Source organism: Furipterus horrens, unplaced genomic scaffold, assembly GCF_987537825.1.
Source record: "Furipterus horrens unplaced genomic scaffold, mFurHor1.1.pri manual_scaffold_3, whole genome shotgun sequence".
NCBI classification, from domain to species: Eukaryota; Metazoa; Chordata; class Mammalia; order Chiroptera; family Furipteridae; genus Furipterus; species Furipterus horrens.
The window spans coordinates 8,295,315-8,311,541 of NW_028327173.1; the positions used below are offsets into that span (position 1 = coordinate 8,295,315).

The 16,227-nt window shown below is 51.4% G+C and overlaps 1 non-coding gene across 1 annotated transcript; it reads right to left on the minus strand.

Moving 5' to 3' along the window:
- Positions 1 to 13,830: 13,830 nt before the first annotated feature.
- On the minus strand, positions 13,831 to 14,146 carry LOC150014216 (small nucleolar RNA U85). The gene has a single exon (XR_016510383.1). It is a non-coding gene; the product is annotated as a small nucleolar RNA U85 (small nucleolar RNA).
- Positions 14,147 to 16,227: the final 2,081 nt, after the last annotated feature.

The following is a 16,227-nucleotide window of genomic DNA, read 5'->3' on the forward strand; positions in this document are numbered from 1 at the left end:
TATTAGATGCCATTTAGTGACGTGACAGGCACTATTGGATTCAAATCCCCTTTCCAGCACATACTCACTCCGTAACCATAGAGAACCTGTAGCCTTGGGTGGAATCTAATCCCTCCCCTATATTTGGTCCGTGCCCTTCAGATGGCCTGACGCCTAATGGCCTGGCTCCGGGGGGGCGGGGGGGGGGGGATGGAACTGTGACCCAGCCTGGACTATCAAAGCTCTCTCCTGGGACTTCTGCTGGAACTGCTGGGGCAGAGGCACTTTTCTCTTGGGAAGAAGACCGTCACTAAGGGCCACAGAAGCCGGGGACTGTCCCCACCGGCCTTGCCCACGCAGGGAAAGACCCTGATGGATAGTTCAGCCGACAACAACAGCAGAAGAGAGAGTGCTTGGCACGTAAGGTGCCTGAAGCCAGCCCGGAATACTTCTAGGACCTGACACAGCAGATTTCACTCTTCGGCTTCAGCTAGTTTGAGCCAAGGTTCTAACACAATTGAGAGAGTCCCGGCTAACACAATTACCTCGAGCAGGGTGTCAGCCTCGCCAAGCCTCAGCTTCCTTTTCCAGAGAATGAGGGTACCCAGCTCACAGGGGCTGTGAAGAGTCAAGGTGATAATGGCTCGAAGATCACACTCAACAAAAACCGCGCTCTCGAGGCCATGACACTCCACAGAGGTTGTTTCATTGACTCCTCTCCAGGGCCCAGCTCAGAGGGTGACTCACCCTCATTTCTCAGCACAGAGGACTGTGGCAGAGAGAAATTAGGCCCTTTCCAGACTCTAAGCAAGTCACAGGGTGAGGATCTAAGCGCAGGTCTGTCTGATGCAGTGCCCAGGAGAGTCCTGCCAGTAGCAGACACGGAGGGGACCTTGTAAGGACACGTGCCAGGAAGCTATTCAGGACCTTTACGTTGCGAGGGACCCATTTGCTCATCTAACCCCACTCCAGTCCCCTCTCCCAGTCACTCCCATTTCCTACACCTTCGGCTCAAGCCTCCAGCTGGTCCTACCTAAGGCTGGCTCCTAAGCGGCATGGCCAGAGGAGGGAAGGGCCAGAGAGGTCCTCAGGTCCCCGCTGCTTGTGAGCCACTGCCAGCCTTGTCTCTGGGCTGGCAACACGCCTTGGTTTAACATAAGCTATTCCGATATCACAGATCAATCATCCTCTGCTCTTTGGCTTTCTCCACCAGGGAAGAAAGTTATGCCAAAGCACATAATGAAAAACTCTAAGGCACTCTAACAAAACGGTGCTCCCTCTGGCCCTCGCAGATACCTGCTCGGATAGGTTCCTGGGACTCACTGGAGGTCTGGGCTGACGCGGAGACAAGGCTGATAATCCCTTGGTCCGTGTCTTTGTTGGAGGCCAGCCGAATGCAGCTGGGCAAGTCATGGCCAGGGCAGTCCATGTTCTCACCTTGCATTTGCAGAGGGTCAGGCCATGGGAGACTGAGCCTGCCTCCACATCTTCCCAGGCCCCAGGAAGCTCTTTCTGTAGCTGGTGGAAGGGCTGGTCAGCCTTTTTATGTCTCCCGAGTTGGAGCTCCAACTGTGATGTCCCCTTGTTACCATGGGAGCCAGCTTACCAAGAGTCACCCTGAGCTCTCTGTCCCACAGAGTCCCAGTAAGTCCCTGCCCTGACCTTACGAGTCCCAGCTGGGGGGCTGGGGACTGGCACCAGCTCTCTAGAGGGTAAAAGCAACAATACAGCGAGACTGTGGGACCTACCAGCCCTGGGGGCCCGGCCCTGGGCCGTATGCCCTGCATTTACTACCCAGTTTGGTCCTCCCTTTGGCCCTGGAAGGGAGACATTCTGAACCCCATTTTAATAAGTAACAAAACCCAGACTCTGAGAGATCACATGGTTTGATTCAGGCCTAGAACAGTGCCTGGTACAAGGAAGCATTTGATATGAATGCATGAATGAATGAATGATGCAGGAAGATTCCAGGCTGACCCAACTGCAGTGTGCCCTTTCCTTGGGACAGCAGTGATATTTATGTACCCAAGAATCTACTCATCAGCCATACTGAGCCAGTATCCTCCCAAGCGAAGGTGCCCAGAGACCTCTCCTTGGGCCTGCAGGGCCCAGGATGGTCAGGAGGGAGCCAAGGGGTGTACAGAGCCAAGTGTCCAATGCCCATGGCACCAGCCCAGTGCCTTCCCAGCTGTGACATTCAGAGCTGGGTCAGGGAAAGGAAGCCAGGGCTGAGCTTGCCGGGGCTGCTTCCAGCGGCACCAGCGATAGCTTCAGGGACTGCCAGGCTGACTCATTCTGTTCCTTATTTCTTTAACTTTTCTCTCGTTCCCCGTCTCTGGATTGTTCTTTCACTAGGTCAGCAGTTATGGACAAACTACCTACTGTGTGCCAGGCATATATCTAGGTACTGGACACGCAATAGTGAGCATCGTGTGACTGATACACTTATTTTTTTAGGGGGGGGGCTGATGTTAACCTACAACCCCACAAACAAACTTGGAGTCATTAACTTTTACAAGGGCTGGGAAGCGATGTCTGAGGCAGAACTGGCCCAGCCTGCAAGGTCAGGAAATGCTCTCCTAAGAAAGGGATATTTGAGATGGGACTGCAACGGGTACATTGGGGGCTCATGGTGTCAGTCACCCCTCCCTCTGGCTTCCTCAAGAAAATTACTTAAGTTTTCTTCGCCTTTTCTTTCATCTTGTACTGAGGATAATAACAGTTTCTGCCTCTTTGTGTTGTTAAGGTGTTTAGTGTGCATAAAACTAGGGAACAGAGTAGGCGCTATTATAATTTTGTGGAGACTTTCCGACATACCTCAGCCTTTTGACCAACTGTAAAGAGAAAAGAATGAATAGCAAAGCCTTGCATATATGTGCGCTGTGTGTGTGCATATGTATCTGTTAGTACAAGTACAAAGCATTGTCTTTGTAGAACTGATGGTCACTATTGAGTGAGACTTACAATTTGGGGAGAATGTGATTGGGTTTGAATCTGCTGTTCGCCAAGCCAAGTCCACGCTCATCGCAAAGCAAAATCATACAGGTTCCTTCATCCCGTGGTTGTGCTCCAGTTCCTAAGTCCTCATTAACCTCAAATATTACTCAGATTCATAATGAATTGCTTGTAAATGAACTTCAGACTGTGTTCTTCCAAATGCATTCTACTGCAACGGCCCACAGCTCCAGACCTGCAGGATGGATGTCTTTTCAAGCTGACTATTGGCCAAGGCCATACTCAATGGATTCACTAAACGTTTGGCTGGCTTTCTTGACTTGAAATTGATCAAGCTGGAATGAGGGTTCTGGCGTACTGACAGCCATATTCTTTGGAAGTCTCAGGTTCTGCCGTGGGCCCCGTCTACGGGCAGTATATGATTGCTCTTCTTAATTAGAGACTCTCGGGAGGAATGAACTCATTCGATGAGACAAAGTTAGCGCACTTCCTGCTCTTAATTCCCGAATGGCTCTTTAGGATGCTGGCCTGGGAGTTCAGATGAATAAATAAGCTCGGAAAGGCCCACAGTTTCATTTGAGGGAGCACCTGTGTGACCTGAGCATCACAGCAGGGCATGCTCCCCCAAATCAAATGTCCCTTGGAACCAGAAACTGCAATTGTTTTCAAGAGGGTCCCTGCAATTTCTTGACATAAAGAAGGTACAGAGACATGAAAGAAGGAGAAACATTCAATTAGGTCAGATAAGAGCTCAGTACAAACAATTCATGATGTTGAACTCCGGCTCTTTTTTTTTAATTCTGCAAAGCCTTTACATTTGTTTTATTTATATGCCAGTACTACTTCCTCTGGACAAGGGCGCAGCTCCTGGGCCCAGACCCCGCTCATCTCTTTGCCTTTCCATGGAGAGGCCAGAGTATGAATGTATGTATATGTATAGGTGGATGTGTATATACACACACTCAGACCAAAGTCTTTTTGCTTTCCTTAGACCTCACATCATCCCTCCTATATCCCCATTTATTTATTCTTCATGCTGTTTTTCATCAAGGTGTAACTGACTTAAGCAGCACAGGTCATAATGTACAGTTCAGTGAGCTCCCACCGGTGGAATGGCTCTACCAGTTAATACTGCCTTCCCCAGAGCCAGCCTCTCTTCTGCCTTCTCTCATCAGAATTTAGTTTTGCCTATCCTAGAAATTCATTTAAGAAGATGGTAATTATAGGGTACAAACGCTTTGCGGACCAGTTTATTTCACTCAGCAAAAATATTTTTGAGATTCGCCCTGGCAGTTCATTTTATCCAAAGTTCAGTGTTAAGGACTAAAGGGTTGCATTGCCCTGAAATTCAGTTGTTGAAGCCCTAATGCCACCATGTGAGGTACCTGGAGATGGGGCCTTCGGGTGGTGATTAGGGTTAGATGAGGTCATGAGAGGGGGGCCACCCTGAAGGAATTCGGCAGCAGCCGTCCGTCTCGAGAGACGATGGTGTAGCTTCTTAAGAGTCTATCTGCACCGCCGAGAATGGCTGTGCAGTCCAACTCGGGAGTGACGGGAGTGACACGGTATCTGTCTCCTCCCGTGTTGAATCGACATCTTGCGATGACGCTGGAGTGTCCTCTCCAGTGAAGCTGAAGCTACAGAGCCTGGGCAGGGTGATATATGGAGGGTCTGCTGTTGCCCATGCAGCAGACCCCCCCTCTCTTCGCAGCTGAAGGGTCCAAGGGAAAGACGGAGTCAATACAGCTTGGCTTCAGGTGCGCCGCAGGAGTTGCCGGTGTTGACTACAACGTCAAACCGCCTTAGGGACTCCGGCTCCGGATTTTCTGTCGGGGTTTACTCCCTTAGCCTTTCCCCTGAAGAGGTATGCCGCAAGGCAGCGGAGGTTTTTTGGAGTCAGAGTTTTCCTTCTCTGATGTGCCCTGACTGGAAGATCGAACCAGCGACACTTAGCTCGCAGGCCGACGCTCAATCCACTGAGCCAAACCAGCCAAGGGCCAACCCTGAAGGAATTAGTGCCCTTATAAGAAGAGACACCAGAGGGAGCTGTCTCTGCACGCGTGTGCAAGGAAAGGCCATGGGAGGAGAGCAGGAAAGCAGCTGCCTGCAAGTCAGGAATTGAGCCCTCATCAGAACCCCATCTTCCCCCACCTTGATCTTGGACTTCTAGTGTCCAGAGCTGTGGGAAAATAAATGTCTATGGTTGAGGACGCCCAGTCTGTGGTATGTTGTTATGGCAGCCCAACCACCCTAAATTTCCATTCCATCCTATTGCAAACTCCAACCTGCTCATCTGTTCTCCTGTTCACAGTCACTTGGGTTATTTCAGTTTGAGGCAATCTTGATAAAGCTGTTAGGGCCAATCTTGTGCAGTTTAATTTTTCTCTCTCTGCTCCCTCTCGTGTCTCCCACGCTGCTTCTTCCCTTAACTGATTGGGAATTCGTGTTTGAACTTGGCCACCGTCCCCTTACAGGCATGTGTCTTAGAAGGATGCTCAAGACAGATGTACTTATCCCCAGATGTGCTCTTCTGTGCCACCCTCACCACTACTGCCACCCATCAAAGAGTGTAGTCGCACTACATAAAAATCCCTCCCCAACCTCTCATGTCTGTGTTCCTAGGGATGGGGGTGGGGGTAGGAGAAGGGGGAAAGCCAGGAAGGGAAGCTGTAGTGTGCAAACTTCTCACCCCTCCATCCCTCTAATGGCTGACAAATGTCTGCACTCCAGCAATTTCGCCTCTGCCCTTCTTCCTGAACCAGCCAGCTAACCACAGGCATTAAGGTGATGACTGTTTATGACCCTTGATGAGGATCCATGGGGAAGAAGGCCCTCTGATCTTGTCTTACAGATTTCAGCTCAGCGGCAAAGGTGAGGGGTGGAATGGGGGACAGAGGAAAGGCAAAGAAGAGAAGAGGTGTGTCAGCTCATACATATTTCAAAGGACAGCGATATTTTAAGGGCAGAAGAAAACGCGCTCGTACCTAGCACTTTAATGTAAAGATAAACACAAAATAACATAAAGCACCTAGCACTCGGGGCAAAAATAGTAAAATAATCGATTCACGGGATGAGACACAGGACGTTGAGCTCTTCCATCGCTGGAGCAGAAATTCCAGCTGCTACCCACCCCCCCGCCCCCTCATCGGCTCCTCAGCCTGGGAGCACCCCCACCCCCCTGCTCCACCAGAGGGGCTGGCGTGGTCTTTGAGACAAGCCTGCACCTCTCTGATCACATCTGGCAGGTTTTATTACCTGGAGACGTCCCTGGCCAGATCAAAGAGGGGAGAGGCACATGAAAGCCTCCGGGGTGTTCCTGGTGAAAAACTTTCAAGGAACCTGTGCTCTGCAATGACTGCTCCTGCTTCCCTGAGGTCTTGCTTCAAAGAGGGTGAGCCTCTCTGAGAAAGAACACTGATTCCTGGATCTTCTCCAAGGGAACGGCCGGGGCAGGGATGCGTTTGGCAGAGAGGCCCGGATACGTTTCAGCTCTGCTAATCAATGACATCAGAGTCACCTGGGGACACATTTCACCTCCCTTTGGGGAGGAGATTTGCTTCGGCATTTGCGGGAGGAACTTTTCCCACTTCTCCTTCATTGAGTCATCTCTAAAGGGTTATGAACCTTTGGCCCTGGCTGTATTGTTACAGATAATAGTGGGGGGGGGGGTGTCCCTGAACAGCAGGAGGTAGAACTTCTTTGGGGAACCTTAGCATGGACTGGGGGTTTTAGGACACAAGACTGGAGTTGTCTTCAGCACGTAGAGCATGTCAGGCATGACACGAGGATGTGCCCTGATGCCCCTCCCTGACATTGGTACTGGAGATAGGATGGGACCTTGTACACCAGCCATTTCTCCCAGTTACCTCCTCCACCCACTACGTCGCAAGAGGAAGTTTGTATCAAAGTGTCCTGAATAAGGCGCAGGTTTTCTTCAGAATCCAGGGTCTTTAGCTCCTGGCCCCCTGCTCATCATGACGTTCAGCGTCCTCAATTCGCCTTTCTAGAAAGTGTCCCCATTGCACACCCTACTTTCCAACCACACAGAAAGCCTGCTGTACCCTAAACATGACCTGAACTTTCCCGTCATCAGGCCCTGACCCACAATGGCCCACCTGGGATGCCCGTCCCTCCCATCTCTGGATGAATGTCTCACGAACCCCCACTTCTCACTCATGGTCTGGCTCAAATGGCTCAGATTGAACCCCGCCATCCATGGTGCTCCTGAAGCACCTGGTATGAGCTCCGGCACAGAGCGGGTCCCATCCCAGGTCCTCAGGCACAGGTGTGTGTATTGGGTTATAAGTCCTGTGAGCGCAGGAGCCCCACCATTTCTGATACCATGCTCTGTTGATGGCAGAACATTGGCCAGTGTTTGCTAAATTCAATTCTGTTCTATGGACCTGCTGCGCCTCTCCATTGAGGCCATCTCAGCACTGACCTGGGCTTCTCAACTGACCATTGCTTGGTGGCTTTTGTGAGCGCTATTGGTGTCCCTCCATGTCCCCTTAGCATTCGGCATTCTAGTGCTTGCTGGAAACCCAAGGCTCTCCCTAGCCCCACTCGTAGGACAGACTAGACGTGACAGGGTGTCACCACTCTCGGGAGCATCCTCAGTCAATGGCTATGCAAGAAGGAAGATGGAGTCCCAGCTCTCTTGGCCTGTGGAGGGACAGCTCAGAGGGCCCATGCGCCCCAGCATAACTGCACCCCAGTCGCCTGCAGTGAGGTCCTGCACCTCCTGCTGGCTCCCTCCCCTCCCCCCTCGCCCCCTTTACCGTGTCTTCCTGGGTCCCGCTGCACCCAGATCCTGGTCTTTAAGTCTGCTCTGGGAGCACACAGCCGAAGGCAGTGGTTAAGAGCACTGCTGGAATTTCAGCCCTTCAGCAAGTGCCTTTGACCTCAGCTCCCTCATCTTAGAGCAGAGACAGGGCAGGGCCTGAAAGGAGCGGTGGCCGTGCATGGGGCACGACAGCCACCAAGTGGTGTCCTCCACACCAGTGACCTCATTCTCTCTGAGTCAAACACCGCTGCGATTTCCACGTTACAGGTGAGGAAACTGATACACACAGGCACGGTCACAACATCGGACGATCGATCGAGGGGCTCTCAGCAGTGGGTGGTAGAGCCAAGATTAAATTAGATGATGATATGAACCCCACTCTACCTCTAACCCTAGCCCTAACCCTAACTCTAACCTCTAACCCTAACCTGAAACTTAACTGTAACCTTAACCCTAACCCTACCTAACTCACAACCTAACCCCAACCCTAACCCTAACCCTAATTTGACCGTGAACCCTAGCCTCAGAGCTAACTCCAACCTGATTGCTAAACCTAACAAAATAACAACAGACACATAAATTAGGTGGTGGTGGTGGCAGCTGGTAGTTACTGAGGCTCTCCTTGTGCCAGGAACTTAGAGACGCTTTCTTGTTTAACTCTTAAAATCTTTACATCTTAACACTCTTAAGAGGCAGGTACTATCGTTATACCCATTCCCCTGAAAGGAAAACCAAAGCCCCGAGGTGGTGATCTGCTTGCCGGAGGCAAATGGCCGGCCAGTGCAGGGAGCTGGGCTCCAGACAGCTCTGTCTGATTCCAGGGCCTGTTCTTCAAGCAACACGCTACGCGGAGACGCCACCGGCATCCTCGGCTGTTTTTAACTTGATCTTACGATCATTAGTGTTTGGTCCTGTTTCTCCGCCTGACATTTTATCTTCTCTCACCAACTGCCCTGGATCAAGACCTTTGGTCCTCTAGGGGAATTTAATTTAAAAAAAAAAAAAAAAAAAAAAATATATATATATATATATATATATATATATATCATTGTCTTCCTCCATGAAGCTGGTTCTGAAAACACTCAGCTTCCTTTGATGCGTCCCAGGCAGAGCCTGCATGGAAACTTTGGTGAGTCAGAGAGCCATGTGTCTCTTCGAGATAAAACCACATCAGCTGGTGATCCGAGCATTACTTCCTCCATTAGTCAAAGGCATCTCGGCTCCCACGCACAGCCCACAGCCCGAAGCCTGGGGCTTGAGCTTGCTACTAGTCTATTACTGCTCCTTAACTCCAAACACTTGAGCATCTTTACAGTCGTGAGGATAATTTCCAGAACAAAGCCAGAGAAATGTGCATGCTTAAGGGACTCGCTTCCCTTGAAAGCCCTTGTTGCAGCCGGTGAGCAATTTTCAGCCATCACGAGAAATGATGCTTTATGCCGCACAAAGAGAGCTAGATCGTGAGTCCTCATCTTTGTTCTCTCCCTTCCTCACCTCGCCCTTGGCCATCAGAAACAAGTCATTGTGAAAAATAATTGTCCAATTTTCCCAACATGATCAATTTGCTGTCATTTTTCTAAAAGAAAGAAAAGGAGGGAGCACTGTCAAACACCCTCTCTCCTGTCCCCCGCCCCTGCCTCCGCCTCTCAGAGTCTGTGCCAGAGGACAGGCACCGGCCGTGGCCTGCGTGCCCGACAGCCCCTGGTCGGACACCAGACGCCAGGACACTTCTCCTGCTGCTGCACTGACTTCAAAGGGACCCAGGGGCCCTCCGCCTCATATAGTTCTACCCTGGCTACTTAGAAGAAGCCAAGAGGGCAGCGTTTGAAGTGACCACCAAAAGAGGAGGAAGAAAGAGGAGGAGGAGCCAGAGAAGGAGCTACTGTTACCTCCAGAGATGGCCTGACGTGCCCTTTTTTCTTGCGTCCTCTGCAAGGAGGGAGCATGATTAACAAGTTAGCGCTTATCCCAGATTTTCCTCCTTTTTGGTTGCCCTTTTTACTCCCTATTTTCCCTGGTTAAACTCTGGGAGAATTTGAAAAGTTTATTTCCCTGAGGCTGAGAAAAAATGGGGAAACCCAGTGGATCTGCCTCTATGTTCACCCCTTTGTGGGAATGTTGGATGGTCTCTGAGTCCCAGTCCCACAGGCACACTCTGTGTCGATTTATTCTGCAGACAGCTACCAAGTGTCTACCACGGGCCAGGTACTGTTTTCTTTACTGGCGGCACCTGCACACAAAACAGAACTAAACAAATATTCCTGTGCTCAGGGCGCTGACTTTCTGGTGAGGAGAGACAGCAGACAATAAACAAGGTATCTAGGATTCCAGATGGAAAAGCAGAGAAGAGGACAGGGAGTGCGGGGTGTCGGGAAAGATGCTGGAGGGGGTGAGGGCATAGGCAATAAGTCTTCTAGACAGAAGACACAGCTGGTGCCAAGGCCCTGGGGCACGCTGGCCTGGCAAGTTTGGGAAACTGCAAGGTACCAGGGTGTGGCGAGAGCACAGGAGTGAATTAGGCGGTCAGACGGGAGATGTGAAATCACTGGGGAGCTGGTCACGTAGGGCTTTGCCGGCCATCATAGGGACTCCGGCTTAACCTTGTGAAATGAATGAGAAATTATAATAGGAGTCCGGATGGGTTTGTGATGTGCTTGCTAGAAACCTTCCAAATTCCTCCATGGCTGGTGAGATCGACAGGATTGTTCTCCCCAGCATGACAGCTTCCTCCAGAGCCTGCTGCTGCCCCACAGAAGCCCATAGTGCCAGTAAGTCCTGCCCCCTCTGCTAGAAGATCTTCTATTTCTGCTTCCTCAGTGAGCTCACCCAGCCTGGGGTCTTTATTGCCATCCCCAGCCTGCCGACGGCCAAGCGTGCATACCCGGTCCAAGCCCTTCTCCTGAACTCCAGGCACATACACCCCACACCCCACATCCCACTCTGAGTCTCCACTTGTCCGACAGACATGGACTGCGAATGTCCACAGCTAATCTCCTGGTTCCCGGGTACACCCACGCCTGCCCCCCATGGCCTTCCCCACCTCAAAAGATGGTAACCTCCTCCTCTGGCTATGAACGCATCTGTGACAGCCTTCTTCTTCTCCTTCTCATTCTTCTCCTACTCCTCCTCCTCCTCCTCCTCCCCCTCCTCCTTCTTTCTTCTTCTTTCTTCTTCTTTTTTATACCCCATATCCAAGCCACCAGAAAGCCCCATCGGCTCTGTATTCAAAGCCTCAAGACCTGTCCACTCCTCCTCAGTGCTGCCTTTGCCGCCGCCCCAACCGGGGCCACCACCTTTCATTCTTGCTTTGATCACAACAGCGCCTCCTAACTGAGCTGCCTGATTTTACTCACCTAGACTCTGTCCTCAACATTAAAGCCCAAATGCCAGTCCTTTGCTCAGGCCCTCCGTGGCTCCCCATTTCTCTCAGAGTAAAAGCTCAAGTCCCCAACGATGCCGTCTGCTCAGAACTCTCCACTGTGGTGAGAATGTTCTGCCCCTGTAATGTCCAGTATGGCAGCCAAGGGCCACACGTGGCGGTTGAGCACTTGGAATGTGGTTAGTGCTACTACCCTTTTTTTTTCATGTTAATTAGTTTACATTTAAATAGTCACGTGTGGCCTGTGGCTCCCATATTGGACAGTGTAGGCCTAGAAGGCCCCAGGGGGTTGGCCCCTCCTTTGGACTCTTGTCCTATCTTTGACCTCTTCTTCTATCCCCTGCCTCTCACACCCACCCCATCCCAGCTCTGCTGACCTCTTACTGTTTGTGCCTCAAAGATGCCAGGCTCAGTCCTGCTCTAGGCCCTTTCTACCATGTGTTCCTTCCGCCTGGAATGGCCCTCCCCGGCGGCTGCGTGGGTAGCATCTCACCTCCTTCGTGTCTGCTTCTGAAGTGCACCCCACCCCCACCCACGTCTGCTCCCGATCTGCCTGTCTCACTGTACTCTGTCTTCTCCCCACTTACTTCCTTAGCAGGGCTATTGTTTTATATCCGTCCTCTGAAATGCCGGCTCGTCTGGGGTGGCCACTGCCGAGTCATCAGCGACTTGAAGGGGGTGTTCAGTAACTGTTGGTTAGAAGGGCTCAGCCAGTGAAGGCTGCCCCCCGCGCCCCACTCCCGCCCCAGCGGCACCCCAAGTCCTCCTGGGCATGCTCCTGTTTTTGTCTTCCTCCTAGAACGTGCTGCGTCCCCGACTCTAGTCATTCATCAGCTAGTCAAGGAGAGCCCACGCTCTGCTAGCGTGGGGTGCCGGGCTAGGGACACCACAGAGGCCAGGGCAGGCCAGAATCTCTGCCCTTGGGGCGCTGACGTTCACTTCAGAGCAGAGACGCTGAGCCGGCGAATGAGGGAAGCAGCGGTGTGATCTGTGTTGGGTCAGGATGGAGGCAAAGGGACGGGGTCTGGGGTGAATCTAGAGCGTGGAGGCCTGTCTGAAGGAGGAGAAGGGCCCAGCTCAATAGGAACCGGGGAGAGTGTCCCACGAAGAGGGGAAAATAAAACAAATGGGAGCAGTAAGGGCCGAGGGCCCTGCGGTGAGAAGGCCCGAGGCTCTGAGCACGCAGCCCGGGATGTGAGGCTGACCACCGGCCGGGCCCCGGGCCGGGCTGGGGCTCGGTTCTTCTGCTTCCTCTTCCATTGCTGAAGCTGGCGTCCATCTTCCTCACTGGGTGCTTCGAACACCCATATCCTAAACCATCTTTTTAACAGCACCCTTTCAAGTGAGATTTTATGCAGAAGCCTGCAAATAACAGGTATGAGTGGAGCTGCTCCGGTGGCAGCTTGGAGGCCACACCTTTTTCATCGCTTCTTGGGTCCCCAGAAGGCCCCTCGGGGACCTTGGTGAAGCCTGAAGATTCCAGGAGCTTTGGGTAGACGCCCCCAGGCCTGTGGCATGCATGATGTCGGGGAACTCAGCCCTGCCTCCTCTGGTCTGTTTCTGCGTGGGAGTCATCGCCACACGCAGACTGTCCCCTCCTTCCTGGCAGGGAGATGTCCTCTCTGACATCTCCCTGACAGGGCCTCTTGAAGGGTGGAGTATTCTGGAGAGCATGATGTCTATCATTATCCACTTAGTAAATGCCAGTCGTCTGCCACCCCACTCCCGTCCAGACCCCTAAGAACCTTCTCAAACGTGTGTGTGTCTAAGGCTTACCTGGAGAGCAAGTTTTAAAAAATGCAGATTCTGTAACTTGGAGGGGTGTTTAGAAACCTGCCATTTGAACAAGCATCCCAGGTAATTTTCACGCGTGGAGTCTGTGGACCACTTTTTGCACAACACTATCTTGAAGGACATGCAAGTAGCCCATCACTTGAAATAGTCTCGATATGAGCTCCGCTTCAAGTCAGCTGATTAGAGTCATGCTATTTGTTGAGTTATATTCCAAAAGCAAGAAAGATTCAGTACAGTTCAAGGGTCGGGGTAGGAAGTTGAATTTCCCCTTAAGAATAATCTATGACAGCGTCAGAACCACTGGCTTGTTTGGCAAGCCTGTGGCAAAGGGCATATTAATGTCATTAGCTGAAGGAGAGCTAAACTTAGCATGAGCGTGATGTTCCCTGTGATGGGGTCTCCCCCATCCCCCCACGTAAATTACCGGGACAAGCAGCCCAATCCCCCGGGGCTGTGATCAGAGATACAGTGCTTTCTGCTGACAGCCCTGAGCGGTGTGGCAAAGAGAACTTCTCTCCACGGACATGAAGGATCAGGCGTGTGCTGCTCTGCTCTTGCTTCGCACAGCGGCTTGTCACTTCCTACTCCCATTGTCTGTTTTCTGTGTTCAGACGGCTCCTCAGGCAGGCGCCCCATCCTACGACACCCAGGAACTCCCATGCCTGATTCAGCATTTGGCACTGAGCAGGAGCTCCAGAAGATGTTGCAGATGACTAATTCAGTCATCATTAGAAACGGCTACATCACTGGCATGGCCCGACGTGCAAAGTGAAGCGGTAGATTCAAACATTATTAAGAATTTTCAAACATGGAGAATTTCAAGATGGCTGCCTCAGAGCATGAAACCAAACTCGAGGATCTCCTGCGCGTGAGGACGGTGGGTCTACCCAGATCACACGCGCATGAAGCCAGCGGGACACCATTTTCTTTTTCTCTTTCCAGCCATCAGATCATCAAAGATCGGTGTTTCATCCCTCAGTGGCCGCAACACAAGCCAAGTCCTTTAGGCCCCCGACCCCGATACCATGAACACGCCCTGCGCCTGCCCTCTCACTCGTCACCACCGTTTCTTCCTGGCAGCTGGGAAGAACCATGCCTGGGAAAGAGAGGCAGCTCCCAAGCGGGAAGAACTTCCTGTCCGTCCGCCCTTACGGTGGACACACAGCACTCTGTATGGGCCACCGAGATGGCAGATTTTGTCCCTGGTCATCGCGGAGGCTCTGTGACCCCCTCTGGCACCCTACACCGATAGAGGCAGGGGTCCTAGGCCTACCACTCTGACAGCATAGAAGCCGCTCGTTGCCCTGGAGACAAAGAGCGACGCAACAACCTTCCTCTTGCCTGCTGTCCGTTTGCCAAATGACCCGCCCCCCTGCCCCCCGCCGCCGGGCTGCTAAGCCGCCAGGTTGTAACGGCCTGTTTGCTGCTTGTTTCCCCTGATGGATTGAGCGCTCTGGGAGGACAGGGACCAGGCCTCTGAATCCCCAGGGACTTGAACAGACCCTGGCACATTTTCAGCATTTAATTACTGTTTGTTTAAATGACTGAAGGGTAAATTAATAAATTAAGCCCAGATGGCCTAGTTGGCTTCTCATGGCTTGTGACAGATTTTTTCAAACTATCTTCTGAATTATCTTCCATGAGAGGACTAAAAGTATATTTTAAAAAAACAAAACACTGAAGTCATGTGGAACCCCTACTAGCATCTTCTGGAATCTCACGTCCCCCCACACGGGGTCCCGGCGGCCGCAGCAGCCTCCTCTGGGGACTTGTTAGAAATGCAGATCCGCAAATTCCCAGGCCCCGCCCCAAACCCACCGAATCAGAAACTCTGACGGTGGGGCCCAGCAGTCCTGCGTTTTGACCAGGCTTCGGGTTACTCCAATGGCCCTCATCTGAGAGGACTGGGTAGTGTCCTAAGGAACACAGTTTGGGAAACAGCGACTTATGGGATCCTCTTCCAGATGCGTTTGGATCTTAACACAAATTAATTGTTCGTAGCCGCAGCCTTAAAAATTTTGTTGTGGAATATTACGTAGCAAGTCAAAATCCTGTAAGGCTGGTTCTTGATATAGACGTTTATTTGACTCAGCAAGGAGGACATCCGGATGAGAATAAGAGAAAGAAGATGGATGTTTGTATTAAGTTTTTTTTTTTTTGTTTTTTTTTGTTTTTTTTTTTTTTTTTGAAGGGCTATTTGTGGATATAAAGCTAGAAGGCAAGTTAGGAGGAGAGGTATTTATGGTAAAGGAAATACTGGACCAGGAGCCGGAAGCTCTACAAGGTATGCGACCTTGCACAATCAGACTCTTTGGGCCTTAATTTCTTCACCTAGAAATGGGAGATCCAGCCAGGGTGACCAAATGCCTGATATGTTCGTTGAACTCAAATCACTACCCATCCCTGGAAGCACACGCTGCCAATACTTGAGAAGGCAGCAAGACCTTCTCATACGAACTCTCACAGAAGCTCACTAACCCTCCCTGTGAAGGTGTTGCTGCTTCATGAGATGGTCACAAAGGACAGGCAGACACCTCTAACAGTCTCTAAGATATTGTAGCTAAACCTTCTCCACTAGCTGGTCGAATGCTCAGTAGTAGACCCTCGGGGTCTCTGCTGGTTTGGGCTGAGCTGGCCTGCGGTGGGGGAGGGACCCCCACACAGTGGATCCTTGAAGGGGAGCCAGGCCTGGACTTTGCTTTATTTTGTGCTGAAGAGGGGAGACAACCCCTTCTGATATTTGCATTGGGAACGCCAACAAAATTCTTGTCTTAACACTGCAAGTCTCTGTTGTCCTCATTTCTTAAATACCGGTACGGAACATGGAGCCGCAAAAGCCCTTTTTATAAAAGCAAAAGTGTCCTTGCTGGTTGCCACCTTGTGGCAGCTCAGCACTATAGCACCAGCTGAGGTGAGCTGACACACCTTTGGGACGCTCAGGACATTGGCAGAATTTCCCTTCCTTGGGAACAACCCCTTTGTTTTCTTTTCCTTGGTCTCTTGCTTGAGGAACAATTGACCTGTCTCGCTGAGGTATCTGGGTAATCAGGGCAAACTTGGCCGGCCAGCCGGGTCTCTCTCCAGTCCCCACTTTTCCTTCCACCCCAACCCACCCCCTTGACTTGTAGAACCTTTTGAGATTCCTTGCAAGCCTGAAATGTTTTGCTTTTCCTAAACGTGATCTGGGCTTCCCAGGTAACATATGAAAAGACAGGCTTTATTTTGTACTGTTTGTTTTGCAAATCAAAATTACATCTCTAGCCCCTCCCGCATGGGCCCCTGTGTTCTGCAGGAACAGCTCCCAGAGGAATGTCTGCACAGTGAGATAAGGCGGCCG